The following is a 13639-nucleotide window of genomic DNA, read 5'->3' on the forward strand; positions in this document are numbered from 1 at the left end:
GTGACAAAGATGAAAAAGGCAAAGGAGTGGATATCAAAATGTATGGAGGTATGATCGGATCTTTACTTTATTTAACTGCAAGTAGACCCGATATCATGTTTAGTGTATGTTTGTGCGCAAGATTTCAATCATGTCCCAAGGAATCCCATTTGCTTGCTGTTAAAAGAATTTTATGTTATTTAAGTGGAACCATAGATATTGGCCTTTGGTATCCTAGGGGAACTCATATAGATTTAACATGCTATTTGGATGCGGATTTTGCCGGTTATAAAGTTGATAGGAAAAGCACTAGTTGAACATGCTATATCCTAGGTCACTCACTTGTTTCATGGTTTAGCAAGAAACAAAATTTTGTTGCACTCTCAACTACCGAGGCTGAATATATAGCTGCAGGAAGTTGTTGTGCACAAGCTCTTTGGATGAAACAAATACTTAGAGACTATGGTATTAACCTAGAACAAAGTTCCAGCTATAAATAAGCTCATCTAAATTCAAACAAGATTGATCACAACATGACCATTGAGCTTATATTCGCGAATACAATCTTCATAGAACTTTAAAACACATTTGTGCTTCATCTATTCACACATTAGGCATTGATTTGTAATCTTAAATATTGTGTGAGAGAAAAAAAAATTAATCTTTTACTTTGAGTGATTGTAAGTGTTGGGATACACTTGGGTTAAGAGATTGGGGATAATCTCTTGTTGTAAAGGTTCATTGACACCTTGGAAGTCAAGTGTAAGAATTTGAAGCCTTGGAGGCTTGCTTAGTGAAATCATCAAGCCCAGAAAACTTGGAGGCGTGGACGTAGGCGAGGTTGGCCGAGCCACGTAAAAATCTTCGTGTTTGAATCTCTCTTCCCTTATCTTTTTATATTGTAATTGAGTTAATTGTTATTCTATTAAATTCATCTTAGATTTGCTTGATAATTTGTCTTAAAATCCTAATTCACCCTCCTTCTTGGGTTGCACACTTGTATTTCACATGTGATAGGTGTCAACAAATAGGGAGCATTACACGGAGGAATACGATGCCACTAAATCTAATTTTAGTGGTTGAGATTTTTTATGTATGGGGTGTCGACTTCATGGGACCATTTCCCTCTTTTTTTGGCCACCAATACATATTGGTTGTTGTTGACTACGTATCGAAATGGGTAGAAGCAATTCTATGTAGAACCAATGATCACAAAGTAGTGATAGGATTTTTGAAAAGTAACATTGTTTCACGCCTTGGATTCCCTCGAATAATAATCAATGATGGTGGTATAAAACCATTGGGCTGTTTGTTTGACTACCAATTGGAGAAGAGTTAGTCGTCTTAGGTATGCAAGAAAGAATAACTTAAACGTTAAATCATACCAATGCTTTTATTTTCCTACCAAGAGATATTGCAATTCTAGAGGCACGTATCACATTAGTATCTTGGGCCCATTAGAACATTGACCAGAAACTCATCGGTCTGTTAAATGTCAATAACTTTTATGATGACTTCATCACATTTCTTAACCATGCAATAAAAAAATACTTCATTCATTCCACAGCCAAAAAAGTTTTTATTTGTGCTCATACTGCTAATGAGCTACTTGATCTGTTACAAGCTTATCGACCAGAGCAAGATCCCAGAACCTTTGTGTTGGAGTGTCCAAATAATGATAGTAACTGTAGCCACAATAAGAAGTGCAAATTAGATTTAACTCTCCACTTATAAAATATTTTCTTCTATATTACACCACCCAAGTGATGTCTTCTACACTCTACTTGTTTCTTTTAAAATATTGACGATAATGTTTCGTTCTGGTTGGGGGAGGGAATAGTTGACAATTGTGGAATGTTAGTTAAATTTTTACTGATTTTTTTGTTGTAAAGACTAATTGTGGCTAACTTTTGAGTCGAAGATGGTTGAATATGGAGTGTAGTGACTCTATAAACGCATCTTCTTAGTTTGGAAGTAAAAAACAAATTTCAGACATTTTCTTTTTCTTTATCAAGCTTTGACATTCATTGTTTTTCCTTCTTCTTTATAAATATACACTTTCAAATTTTTTAATCGAAAATGGCTTAATATGGAGTGTAGTGACTCTAGAAACACATATTCTTAATTTAAAAAAATAAAGTTTACTTTCTGAACATTTTCTTTTTCTTTATTATCTTATTATTAAGCTTCAACGGTCATTTTAAGTTTGATTTTCCTAACTTCTTCTTTTACCAATTAGTTTTTCTACATCATTTTCATCATTGTCCATGCATATTTTTCATTTTTAGAATAGGTTTGGGGGTAGAATGTCATTAAAAAAAAGAAAAAAAAATTGTGATCTTTTAACGTTGGATGACATGATGACTTTCACTTGTTAGTATTTATATTATCTTTGGTCTTGAGTGATGTTACACCATGTTTGCTACTCTACATGTTGATGTCGGAGACAAATATGAGTTGCTTAAAGGAATGCACATGTCATAATAAATTCCAAGTGAGTTTTTAGCCTATCATTTTTCTTGGAGAGTAACACTTTTTGCCCATTCTTTATACATGTTAGCAATTTATTATTTTATATACGATCTCTAGATTTCTTTTAAGTCAATCCTCTAAAAAATTTGTAAAATAAAATAAAAGAAAATAAAAAAATAAAAGAAAAAAATATGTTGCTACATCTGAAGGTCCATCTAACTCGTAGATATGAAAGATTATTTAAAGCCCTAAAAGACGATGGAAATGCCATCTTTGACCTGTTTAAGCCTTTCTAGCCATCCCTCTTGTGAAATATCCATAGTTAACCCTTTTGAACCTTTTATATATATCAAAAAAAAATTTCTTTGTCAACTTATTATCTTGACCTACTCTGATTTGGAGTATTACCCGATGTCTTACAAGTTCCATCACCTATTCATGTTTCAAAAAAAAGTAAATAATTATCTTGGTGAGAGTGTGTGATAGTATTTCTTTATTATTTTCTCTCAATTTACCATTTATTGGAGTGACTATTTTTATTGGGTTTTATTTGTTTGTGAGAGTGTTACTACTACCGGTGAGATTTTTGGGTTTGACGTGGTCATTCTTCAAAATAGCTTGATTACTATAGCCGTGACAAAGTCTGCTGGACTGATGCATGCAGATGGTTGATGTGGGGATGATGTTTCTTTAGACTAAATATAATGCTTATACTTTTATTTGATTATTATCATTAGTCTGATTAAATAAACAAGATTGTTTAAAACAAAATCATTTTGGGTTTGAATTTTGTTTTCACTTTATTTGCTAAGGACTAGCAATAAGTTGGTTGGGGGTGTATTGAGTGTTGAAACTGTATATTTATAAAGGAGAAAATCATCATTTTACACTCCAAGTCTCACTAACATCCCTACTTTTATGTAGTTAATCCCTTATAATTTAATTATGTGTGTTTTATTATAATTATGTATTTTATGTATTTTAGGGGGCATCGTTGTCATTTCACAATGAACGAGAGATCAGATAACTAAATGGACAACAATTTTGAACTTAGGACAGTCGAAAACCTTAGGAGAAGCATAAAAGGATAAATGACATTATTCACATATACGGTACTGTTCATGATACTGTTCACGTGGTGTAATCCTGATGATGTGTTCTATCCAATCAGAACATGCCACGTGGTGCAATCCTGGGTGTCCAAATTATTTTAATCTGATGGCCATGATTTACTCATTGTATCTATAGAAAAAGGGCTCCCCCCCTAATTCGACACCCCTGAATTCATTTTTGAGCTCCATTTTCTGTAATTCCTTCTTTATCCTGTATTTTCTTCGTATTTTAATAAATTGTCATTTTCCTCTAATTCAATTACGAATAGCTAATTTTCTTTCAAACATAGGTTAAAGGTGAAGTCTCAACATGTTCCATTAGCTTTATTTAGTAAATTTACTTTATTCTCCCCTCTGATTTATGCGGATGTTTTAACTTTTCGTCGACAGATAGTAATAATCTTGTCTAGATACCGCACTTGTATAACCGGCTCCCTAGTGCAAGGTTATTACTATTTGGCACGATAAACCTTTAGCACCATATTGATTAAAGTGTCGTTCATGAGGAGTGGAAACCCCCCTCATGATTTAATTTGCACTAATAAGGAATATTAAGCCCATGATGCATGTTGATGCAGATCTATATACCCAAGTGCTTCATTTCAATAGATTTTACTTTAATTTATTCCCGCCATTCTAATTTAGAGGCATCATGGTCATTTCACAATGAACGAGAGATCAGACAACAAAACGGACATCACTTTTGAACTCAGGACAGTCGAAATCCTTATGAGGAGCATAAAAGAAAAAATGACATTGTTCACATGTACAATACTATTCACATGTACAATATTGTCCATATTACTATTCATGACAATGTTCACATATACGGAACAATGACGTGACAATGACCAATGATGTAGCATTGAATGATGAAGTGTCACGATCCTATTGGACTAAAATTCTTATGTATTGTTGATCGGTGACGTTGCAGCATGTTAGTGGACAAAAAATCATGCGTACGGTACATGCATATATACGGAATTGTTTACAACCAAACAACGTCACTATTCAAATCGCGTGGTCAAATTGTGTCACTATTCAAACCGCGTGGTCAAACTGTGTCACTATTCAAACCGTGTGTTCAAACGGCTTACTGTTGACCGATGACGTGGCGCAATCCTGAGCGTCCAAAATATTTTTAATCCGATGGCTATGATTTACTCAGTGTATCTATAAAAAAAGGAGCTCCCCCCTAATTTGGCATCCCTGAATTCTTTTTTGAATTCTATTTTCTCTAATTCTTTCTCTATCTTTCATTTTCTATGTATTTTAATAAATTTCCATTTTACCCCTAATTCAATTATGAGTAGCTAATTTTCTTTCAAGTTTGGGTTGAAAGTGAAGCCTCAACATGTGCCATAGGCTTTATTTGGTAAATTTACTTTCTCTTCCCCTCTAATTATTGTGGATGTTTTGACTTTTCGTTGAAAAAATAGAACTAATCTTGTCTAGATACCGCACTGGTTAAATCGGTTCCCTAGTACAAGGTTATTACTATTTGGCACGATAAGCCCTTAGCACCATATTAATTAGAGTGTGGTTCATGAGGAGTGGAAATCCCCCTCATGATTTAATTGGCATGAATATAGAATATTTAGCCCATGGTGCATGTCGATGCAGATCCAGATACCCAAGTACTTCATTTCAATAGATTTCTCTTTAATTTATTCCCGCCATTCTAATTTAAATTTTAGAATATTCCAAATCATTTTCGCCACAAATCCAACCACCCACCTAGAAAATTAATTCTACACATAATTAAAATCCACCTCCTCGTGGGATCGACACTCGTCACCATTAATATATTTTACAATAGATTCGTGTACTTGCGAGTTCAATAAAATTTGCACAATAAGTTTTTTACGCCAATGCCGGGGAGGTAAGTTATTTTAATTCGTAGAATTAATTTTTGTAAATAATTTCTTTTAATTGTTTTCTTGTAATTTTTTCTTATTTAAAAAAAATAAAAAAGTGAATCTGCAATTTGAGATAATAATTTCTTTTCTTTTTTTCTTCTTTAAAATTCTGTAATTAATTTTCAAGTTATTTTCCTTTGTAATTTTTCGTTTATCTTACTAATTTATTTTCAGTTAATTTATTTCATGTATTTTTTTAGTGTGTTTTTATAGTAAGGTTGTAACAGCGTGATAAGGTTAGCACCGTAATTTCTTTTTCTTCTTTATTTTTATTTGTTTTGTTCCCTTTTTTTTTTTTTGTTCTTTGCATGCATGGTGGAAGGTCATTATTACCTAATCTTGACCTTGAACTAAAAAAAATAATTCGCACACACAAACACGTTGCAATTAAAAATAAAATTGAAATGGATTTGGAACAACAACAAGCACCACAAGAGAGGCCATTTAAGGACTACTTCAGTCCCTTAGCTAATTTGAGCACATCATGCATAAGATACCCAACTGTAGCTGCTAGGAGTTTTGAACTAAAACCTAGTGTGCTAAATTGTCTCCCAACATTCTATGGCCTAGAAAATGAGGACCCATACAATCATGTGAACGATTTTCATGCTGTTTGTTAAACTTTTAAATATGAGAATTTTTCAGATGATGATGTTAAGTTTAGATTATTCCCATTTTCTTTAAAGGATAGAGCTCGTTCATAGCTCAATACATTGCCTTCTAATAGCATTTTATCATGGGAACAATGTATTGAGAAGGCATTTTATACATTGCCTTAAATATGAGAATTTTTCAGATGATGATGTTAAGTTTAGATTATTCCTATTTTCTTTAAAGGATAGAGCTCGTTCATAGCTCAATACATTGCCTTCTAATAGCATTTTATCATGGGAATAAATGGTAACAAAAATTTTGAATAAATATTTATCAGTGCATAAAACCAATGCTATTCGCAGAGAAATTCCAGAGTTTGCCTAGAGAGAAGACGAGTAGTTTTTCGAAGTATGGGAGCGATTCAATGGACTATTCTTGAAGTGTCCACATCATGGGTACGAGAAATGGCACCAATGCTAATACTTTTTGAAGAGATTATTGTCGCATGTGCAAGAATGGCTAATGGCAACAAGTGGACGAGAGCTAATGTCAAAAAGTACATCAGAGATTTGGGATTTCTTCCAACGACAAGTGGATACTTCCCAACAACGGAGTCGATCACTCAGGAATATTAAAAGAATTAAAGGAGTGAATGAGGTTTACATTGGCGAATCAAGTTCATAAATTAAAGAAGTCAAAGAGATGGTTGAAGGTCTTTCCCGACAAATAGCATCGTTAACGGCTGTTAAATCAACAGAGCCACATGATCATGACTCATACCCAGATCAAGTCAATGCCGTAGGTGTAATGAAAAAGACATCAAATTACAACCCTTACTCCAACACATATAATCCTAGATGGAGAGACCACCTCAATTTTTTCTGGTCTCAAGGGTTCCCACAGAATAGACCAGCAACTCCAGCTCTACCAATGCAACAAATTCCTCAAGTTCTTTAAGCCTCTCAGCCACCATTTGGACCATACCATCAGAGCCCAAACTACTCTCAACCCAGACAATGGGATGATGCATTTCAGAATTTTAAGAATCTTACTCACTCCACGATCGAGCAACAGAACCTCACCATTGATGAACTACGAGATGAGATGAGAGCAAGCATCAACTCACAAACCCAATTAGTTTCAAACCTTGAAAAGATGGTGGGACAACTTGCCTTTTCAGTTCAAACCGTGACAATAGAACCTCACCATTGATGAACTACGAGATGAGATGAGAGCAAGCATCAACTCACAAACCCAATTAGTTTCAAACCTTGAAAAGATGGTGGGACAGCTTGCCTCTTCAGTTCAAACCGTGGCAATGGCTGTAGAGAATGAAAAATTCCCAAGTCAACCAGTGCCTAATCCTAAGAGAATGCACGAAGTAAGTACCAATTCACCTTAGTATCATGGAGAGGTCAAAGTCGTCATAACCTTGCAAAAAGGAAAAGAAGTCGATAACAAAGTTGAGATGCTAGTGACAAAAACAACTCAAATTGTACATGTAAATGCTGAGGACTCATCATCAGAGGAGAAAGAAGAAACCAACCCACAAGAATACATTCGTAAAGCTCCATTTCCGCAGAGGTTAATGAAATGAAAGAAGGAAAAATCCACAAGTGAGTCATTTCTAGATGAACAATTGATGAGGGTAGAAGTATTACCATGGTATACTGATATAGTTAATTATCTTGTTACATGTCAACTTCCAAAGCATTGGACCAAACAAGACAGCCAATTTTTTTACAGAAATAAAGAATTTCTTTTGGGATGACCCTTATTTTTTCAAGTATTGTGCAGATCAAATTGTTAGACGATGTATCCCAGAAAATGAATTTCAAAGTATCATTTCATTCTGCCATGAACAAGCTTGTAGAGGCTATTTCAGCACTAAGAAATCAGCCACTAAAGTTTTACAATGTGGTTTCTATTGGCCAACTATATTTTGAGATGCTTACACTTTCTGTTCTTCATGTGATATGTGTCAACGAATGGGGAGTATTACACAAAGGAATATAATGCCACAAAATCCAATTTTAGTGGTTGAAATTTTTTATGTATCAGGTATCGACTTCATGAGACCCTTTCGCGCTTCTTTTGGCCATCAATACATATTGGTTGCTGTTGACTACGTATCGAAATGGGAAAAAACAATTCCATGTAGAACCAATGATCACAAGGTGGTGATAGGATTTTTGAAAAGCAATATTGTTTCACGCTTTGGATTCCCTCGAACAATAATCAGTGATGGTGGTGCCCACTTTTGTAACAAAACATTCAAAATTCTTTTGACAAAGTATTCCATCACTCACAAAGTGACGACCTCATATCATTCGAAAACCAGTGGCCAAGTTGAGATTTGTAATCGAGAAATAAAGCACATATTAGAAAAGACGATGAGGCTGGACAGAAAAGATTGGTCATTAAGACTCGATGATGCATTATGAGCGTGTATAACGACTTTCAAGACCCCAATTAGGATGTCACCCTACAGGCTAGTGTATGGAAAAGCTTGCCACCTACCTGTGGAACTCGAGTATCGTGCGTACTAGGCCATTAAGAAATTCAACTTTGACATGCAACAAGCTAGCTCAGAAAGAAGATTACAACTGGTAGAACTTGAAGAAATTCGCAATGATGCATATGAAATGCCAAGATTTACAAGCAGCGAATGAAAGTCTTCCATGACAAGCAAATTTTGAGAAAATCTTTCACCCTAGGTTAGAAAATGCTTTTATTTAATTCTCGCTTGCACCTATTCCCAGGTAAGTTACGCTCTCAATGGTTTGGCCCCTTTGTTGTTCACGCTATTTTTCCACATGGGGTAATTGAAATTAAGGATCAAAAGAACGGTGTCATTTTTAAAGTTAATGGTCAAAGATTAAAGTCATATCTAAAGTACCAACCACATGAAGAGAACATCGAAATCGGTTCGGTTACTTCAGTTTCCCCTAATAACTAATATTTTAAGGCGAAAGTATGGACAAAAACGAGATTATAGCAAAGCTTCACAATCAATTCCCTTCACTTCCTCAGAATGCCCTCCTTGTAATCTATAAAGCTCGGTCCAAACACATGCGATTGCTTATGAGGAATAACATACCTGCTGACATCCGCTGGTTAATCGAGGCCAAAGTACGATTGGCAGGTGAGTTGCCTCCAAAATTTATTGCATACATGCCTGGTTCTGGTAAAGGAAATAATGTAAGAAAACGAAGAGCTCGAAGAATTTCTGTTGCTTGTCATAAATGTGCTAGAATGAGATGCGATAAAAAATCATGTTCTTTAGGAATTATGTTTGATAATAGGGAAGACAAGATTCAATTCATTAAGGATGGCTTGAATAAGGAGTCATTGGATGATATCCTTTTGTCTCTTAAAATGCATTCCAGTGGATATGTACAAGGAGCAATTCTCTAGTTATGGCCATTATTCCAGAAAGAGCATGCATGATATAGTCTCGGGAATCTGACTATAAACGACCTTGTTTACTCGTTTATAAGAAAACTGGATGGGAACCCTATCATCGACCCATATAGGGCGTTCAAGCCGTTTCTGGACCTAAAATCAGAGGAAGATGTGAGCCACGGTCACAAGTACCTGTAAATATCCTTTTACTTTACTGTTATTTTATTTCACTGTTATTTTATCATTTTCATTATTGTCTTTAATAATTTTATTTTATTATTGTTTGTTTTTTTCTTTTTACTGTTTCATTTTTAACTCTCGAGCCATGTGTTTTATGCGTTAATTGACACTGACATGCTACCTCATACACAGTTGTGACCCACTGTTACCAAGATTCTTAAATATGACTTTTTGTTAAGCACTCATAAATTATTTTTGAGAAGTATCCCAATGGCAGCTACTCCCAATAAACAATTCAAGAACATTTGTGTGCTTCTGGATTTAACTATAGCAAACACAAAGAGTTCGTTGAGGCAACCATAGATCTTGTTCGAAGCATAGCTGAGAGAATATTACACTTGGTGTATGGAGGAGGTAACTGAGGGTTATCAAAATTGGTTGTTGAGTGTTAGAAAATGCATATTTATAAAGGAGAAAACCGTCATTTTACATTTCAAGTCTTACTAACAACCCTTACTTTTATGTATTTAACATTCTTATGATTTAATTACGTGTGTTTTATTTTAATTAAGTAATTTATGTATTCTAGGGGCATTATAGTCATTTCACAATAAAGGAGAGATCAGACGGCAAAACGGACATCACTTTTGAACTCAGGACGGTCGAAAACCTTAGGAGGACCATAAAAGGAAAAATGACACTATTCACATGTACGGTACTATTCACGTACACAGTACTGTATACGTTACTGTTCACGGCACTGTTCACATAGACGGATTGATGACGTGGCATTGACTGATGAGGTGTCACGATCGTGTTGGGCTAAAATTCTTATGTACTGTTGATGGTGACGTGGCAGTATATCAGTGGACGAAAAATCTCGCGTACGGTGCATGCATCACACAGGATTAGTTTCAACCAAACCGTGTTACTGTTCATCCGCGTGGTCAAACCGTGGACTGTTGACTGATGACGTGGCGCAATCCTGAGCGTCTAAACTGTTTTTAATCCGATGGCCATGATTTACTCCATGTATCTATAAAAAGGGGGCCTCCCCCCCCTAATTTGATATCTCTGAATCCATTTTTGGGATCTATTTTCTGTAATTCCTTCTCCATCTTGTATTTTCTTCATATTTTAATAAATTCCCATTTTGCCCCTAGTTCAATCATGAGTGGCTAATTTTCTTTCAAGCTTGGGTTGAAGGTAAAGTCTCAACATGTGTCATTGGCTTAATTTGGTAAATTTACTTTCTCTTCCCCTCTAATTTTTGTGGATGTTTTGACTTCTCGTCGACAAATAATACTAATCTTGTCTAGATACCGCCTTGGTTACACCGGCTCTCTAGTATAAGGTTATTATTATTTGGCACGATAAGCCCTTAGCACCATATTGATTAGAGCGTGGTTCATGAGGTGTGGATTCCCCCCTCATGATTTAATTGGCATTAATACGGATTATTTAGCCCATGATGCATGTTGATACGGATCCAGATACCCAAGTACGTCATTTCAATAGATCTTCGCTTCAATTTATTCTCGTCATTTCAATTCCAATTTCAGAATTTATTATCGCCATTTTAGTTTAAGTTTTAGCATATTCCAAATCATTTCCACCAAAAAATCCAACCACTCATTTACAAAATTAATTTTATATACAATTAAAATCCACCTCCTCGTGGGATCGACACTCGTCACCATTAGTCTATACTACAATAGATTCGTGCGCTTGCGAGTACATTAAAATTTGCACAACAAGTTTTTGGCGCCGTTGCCGGGGAGGTAAGTAATTTTAATTCATAGAATTAATTTTTGTGAATAATTCCTTTTATTTGTTTTCTTGTATTTTTTTTAATTAAAAAAAAAAAGAAAAAAAAGTGAATCTACATATAAAGGTTAGTATTTCTTTTCTTTTTCTCTTCTTTAACATTTTGTAATTTAATTTTCAATTTATTTTTCTTTGTAATTTTTATTTTATTTTATTAATTTAATTTTTAGTTAATTTATTTCACGTATTTATTTTTGTGTATTTTTATAGAAAGGTTGTAATAGCGCAATAAGGTTAGTATCGTAATTTCTCACTCTTCTTTATTTTTATTTGTTTTGTTCCCATCTTTATTTTTTGTTTTGTTTGCATCTTTATTTTTTTTTATTTTATTTATTTTGCATGCATGGTCGTAGGTCATTATTACCTAATCTTGAACCTATAGACCTTGAATTAGAAAAAACACTTCGCACACACAAACACGTTAAAAATAAAATGGATTTACAAGCACCACAGGAGAGGCCATTTAAGGACTATTTTAGTCCCTTAGCTAATTTGAGCACGTCATGCATAAGATACCCAAATGTAGCTGCTAGGAGTTTTGAATTAAAACCTAGTGTGCTAAATTGTCTCCCCACATTCTATGGCCTAGAAAATGAGGACCCATATAATCATTTGAATGATTTTCATGCCATTTGTCAAACATTTAAATATGAGAATTTTTCAGATGATGATGTTAAACTCAGATTATTCCCATTTTCTTTAAAGGATAGAGCTCGTTCATGGTTTAATACATTGCCTGCTAATAGCATTTCATCATGGGAACAAATGGTAACAAAATTTTTGAATAAATATTTCCCAGTGCATAAAACCAATGCTATTCGCAGGGAAATCTCGGAGTTTACCCAAAGAGAGGACGAGCAGTTTTTCGAAACATGGGAGCGATTCAATGGGCTACTCTTGAAGTGTCCACATCATGGGTACGAGAAATGGCACCAATGCCAATACTTTTTGGAGGGATTACTACCAAATGTGCAAGAATGGCTAATGGCAACAAGTGGAGGAGAGCTAATGTCAAAAAGTGCATCAGAGATTTGGGAATTCTTCCAGCGACAAGCGGATAATTCCCAACAACGGAGTCGATCACTCAGGAATACTAGACGAATTAAGGGAGTAAATGAGGTTCAAATTGGCGAGTCAACTTCGGGAATCAAAGAAGTCAAGGAGATGGTTGAAGGTCTTGCTCGACAAATAGCATCGTTATCGACTGCTAAATCAACAGAACCACATGACCATGACTCATACTCAGATCAAGCCAATGCCATAGGTGTAATAAGAAAGCCATCAAATTACAACCCATACTCCAACACATATAACCCTGGATGGAGAGACCACCCCAATTTTTCATGGTCTCAAGGATTTCAACAGAATGGACCAGCAGCTCCAGCTCCACCAATGCAACAAATTCCTCAAGTTCCTCAAGCCTCTCAGCCACCATTTAGACCATACAATCAGAACCAGAACCACTCTCAACCTAGACCATGGGAGGATGCATTCCAGAATTTCAGGAATGTTACTCACTCCACGATTGAGCAACAAAACCGCACCATTGATGGACTACGAAATGAGTTGAGAGCAGGCTTCAACTCACAAGCTCAATCTGTTTCAAGCCTCGAGAAGATGGTGGGACAACTTGCTTCTTCAGTTCAGACCTTGGCAATGACCGTTGAGAAAGGCAAATTTCCAAGTCAACCAGTGCCTAATCCTAAAGGAGTGCATGAAGCGAGTACTAGTTCACCACAGCAGCATGGAGAGGTCAAAGCAATAATGACCTTGCGAAAAGGAAAAGAAATCGACAACAAAGTGGAGATGCCGGTGACAAAAGAAAATCAAATTGTACCTGTGAATGTTGAGGAATCATCACCGGAGGAGAAAGAAGAAACCAACCCACGAGAATATGTTCCAAAAGCTCCATTTCCCCAGAGGTTAGCTAAAGGAAAAAAGGGAAAATCCACAGGTGAGATTCTTGAAATCTTCAAACAGGTAAGTGTTAACATCCCTTTGCTTGATGCTATTAAACAAGTTCCATCTTATGCCAAGTTTCTTAAAGACCTTTGTACTAAAAAGAGAAATATGCATGTTCAAAAGAAGGCATTTTTAACAGAAAACGTTAGTTCTATACTCCAACATAAAATTCCTTTAAAATGCAAAGAT

General features: G+C 35.3%; 1 non-coding gene across 1 annotated transcript; it reads right to left on the reverse strand.

The window, feature by feature from the left end:
- Positions 1-6430: 6430 nt before the first annotated feature.
- On the reverse strand, positions 6431-6534 carry LOC112101331. The gene has a single exon (XR_002907457.1). It is a non-coding gene; the product is annotated as a small nucleolar RNA R71 (small nucleolar RNA).
- Between the last annotated feature and the right edge of the window lie 7105 nt (positions 6535-13639).

Source organism: Citrus clementina, unplaced genomic scaffold (genome assembly GCF_000493195.1).
Source record: "Citrus clementina cultivar Clemenules unplaced genomic scaffold, Citrus_clementina_v1.0 scaffold_2, whole genome shotgun sequence".
In the NCBI taxonomy this organism is placed as follows: Eukaryota; Viridiplantae; Streptophyta; class Magnoliopsida; order Sapindales; family Rutaceae; genus Citrus; species Citrus x clementina.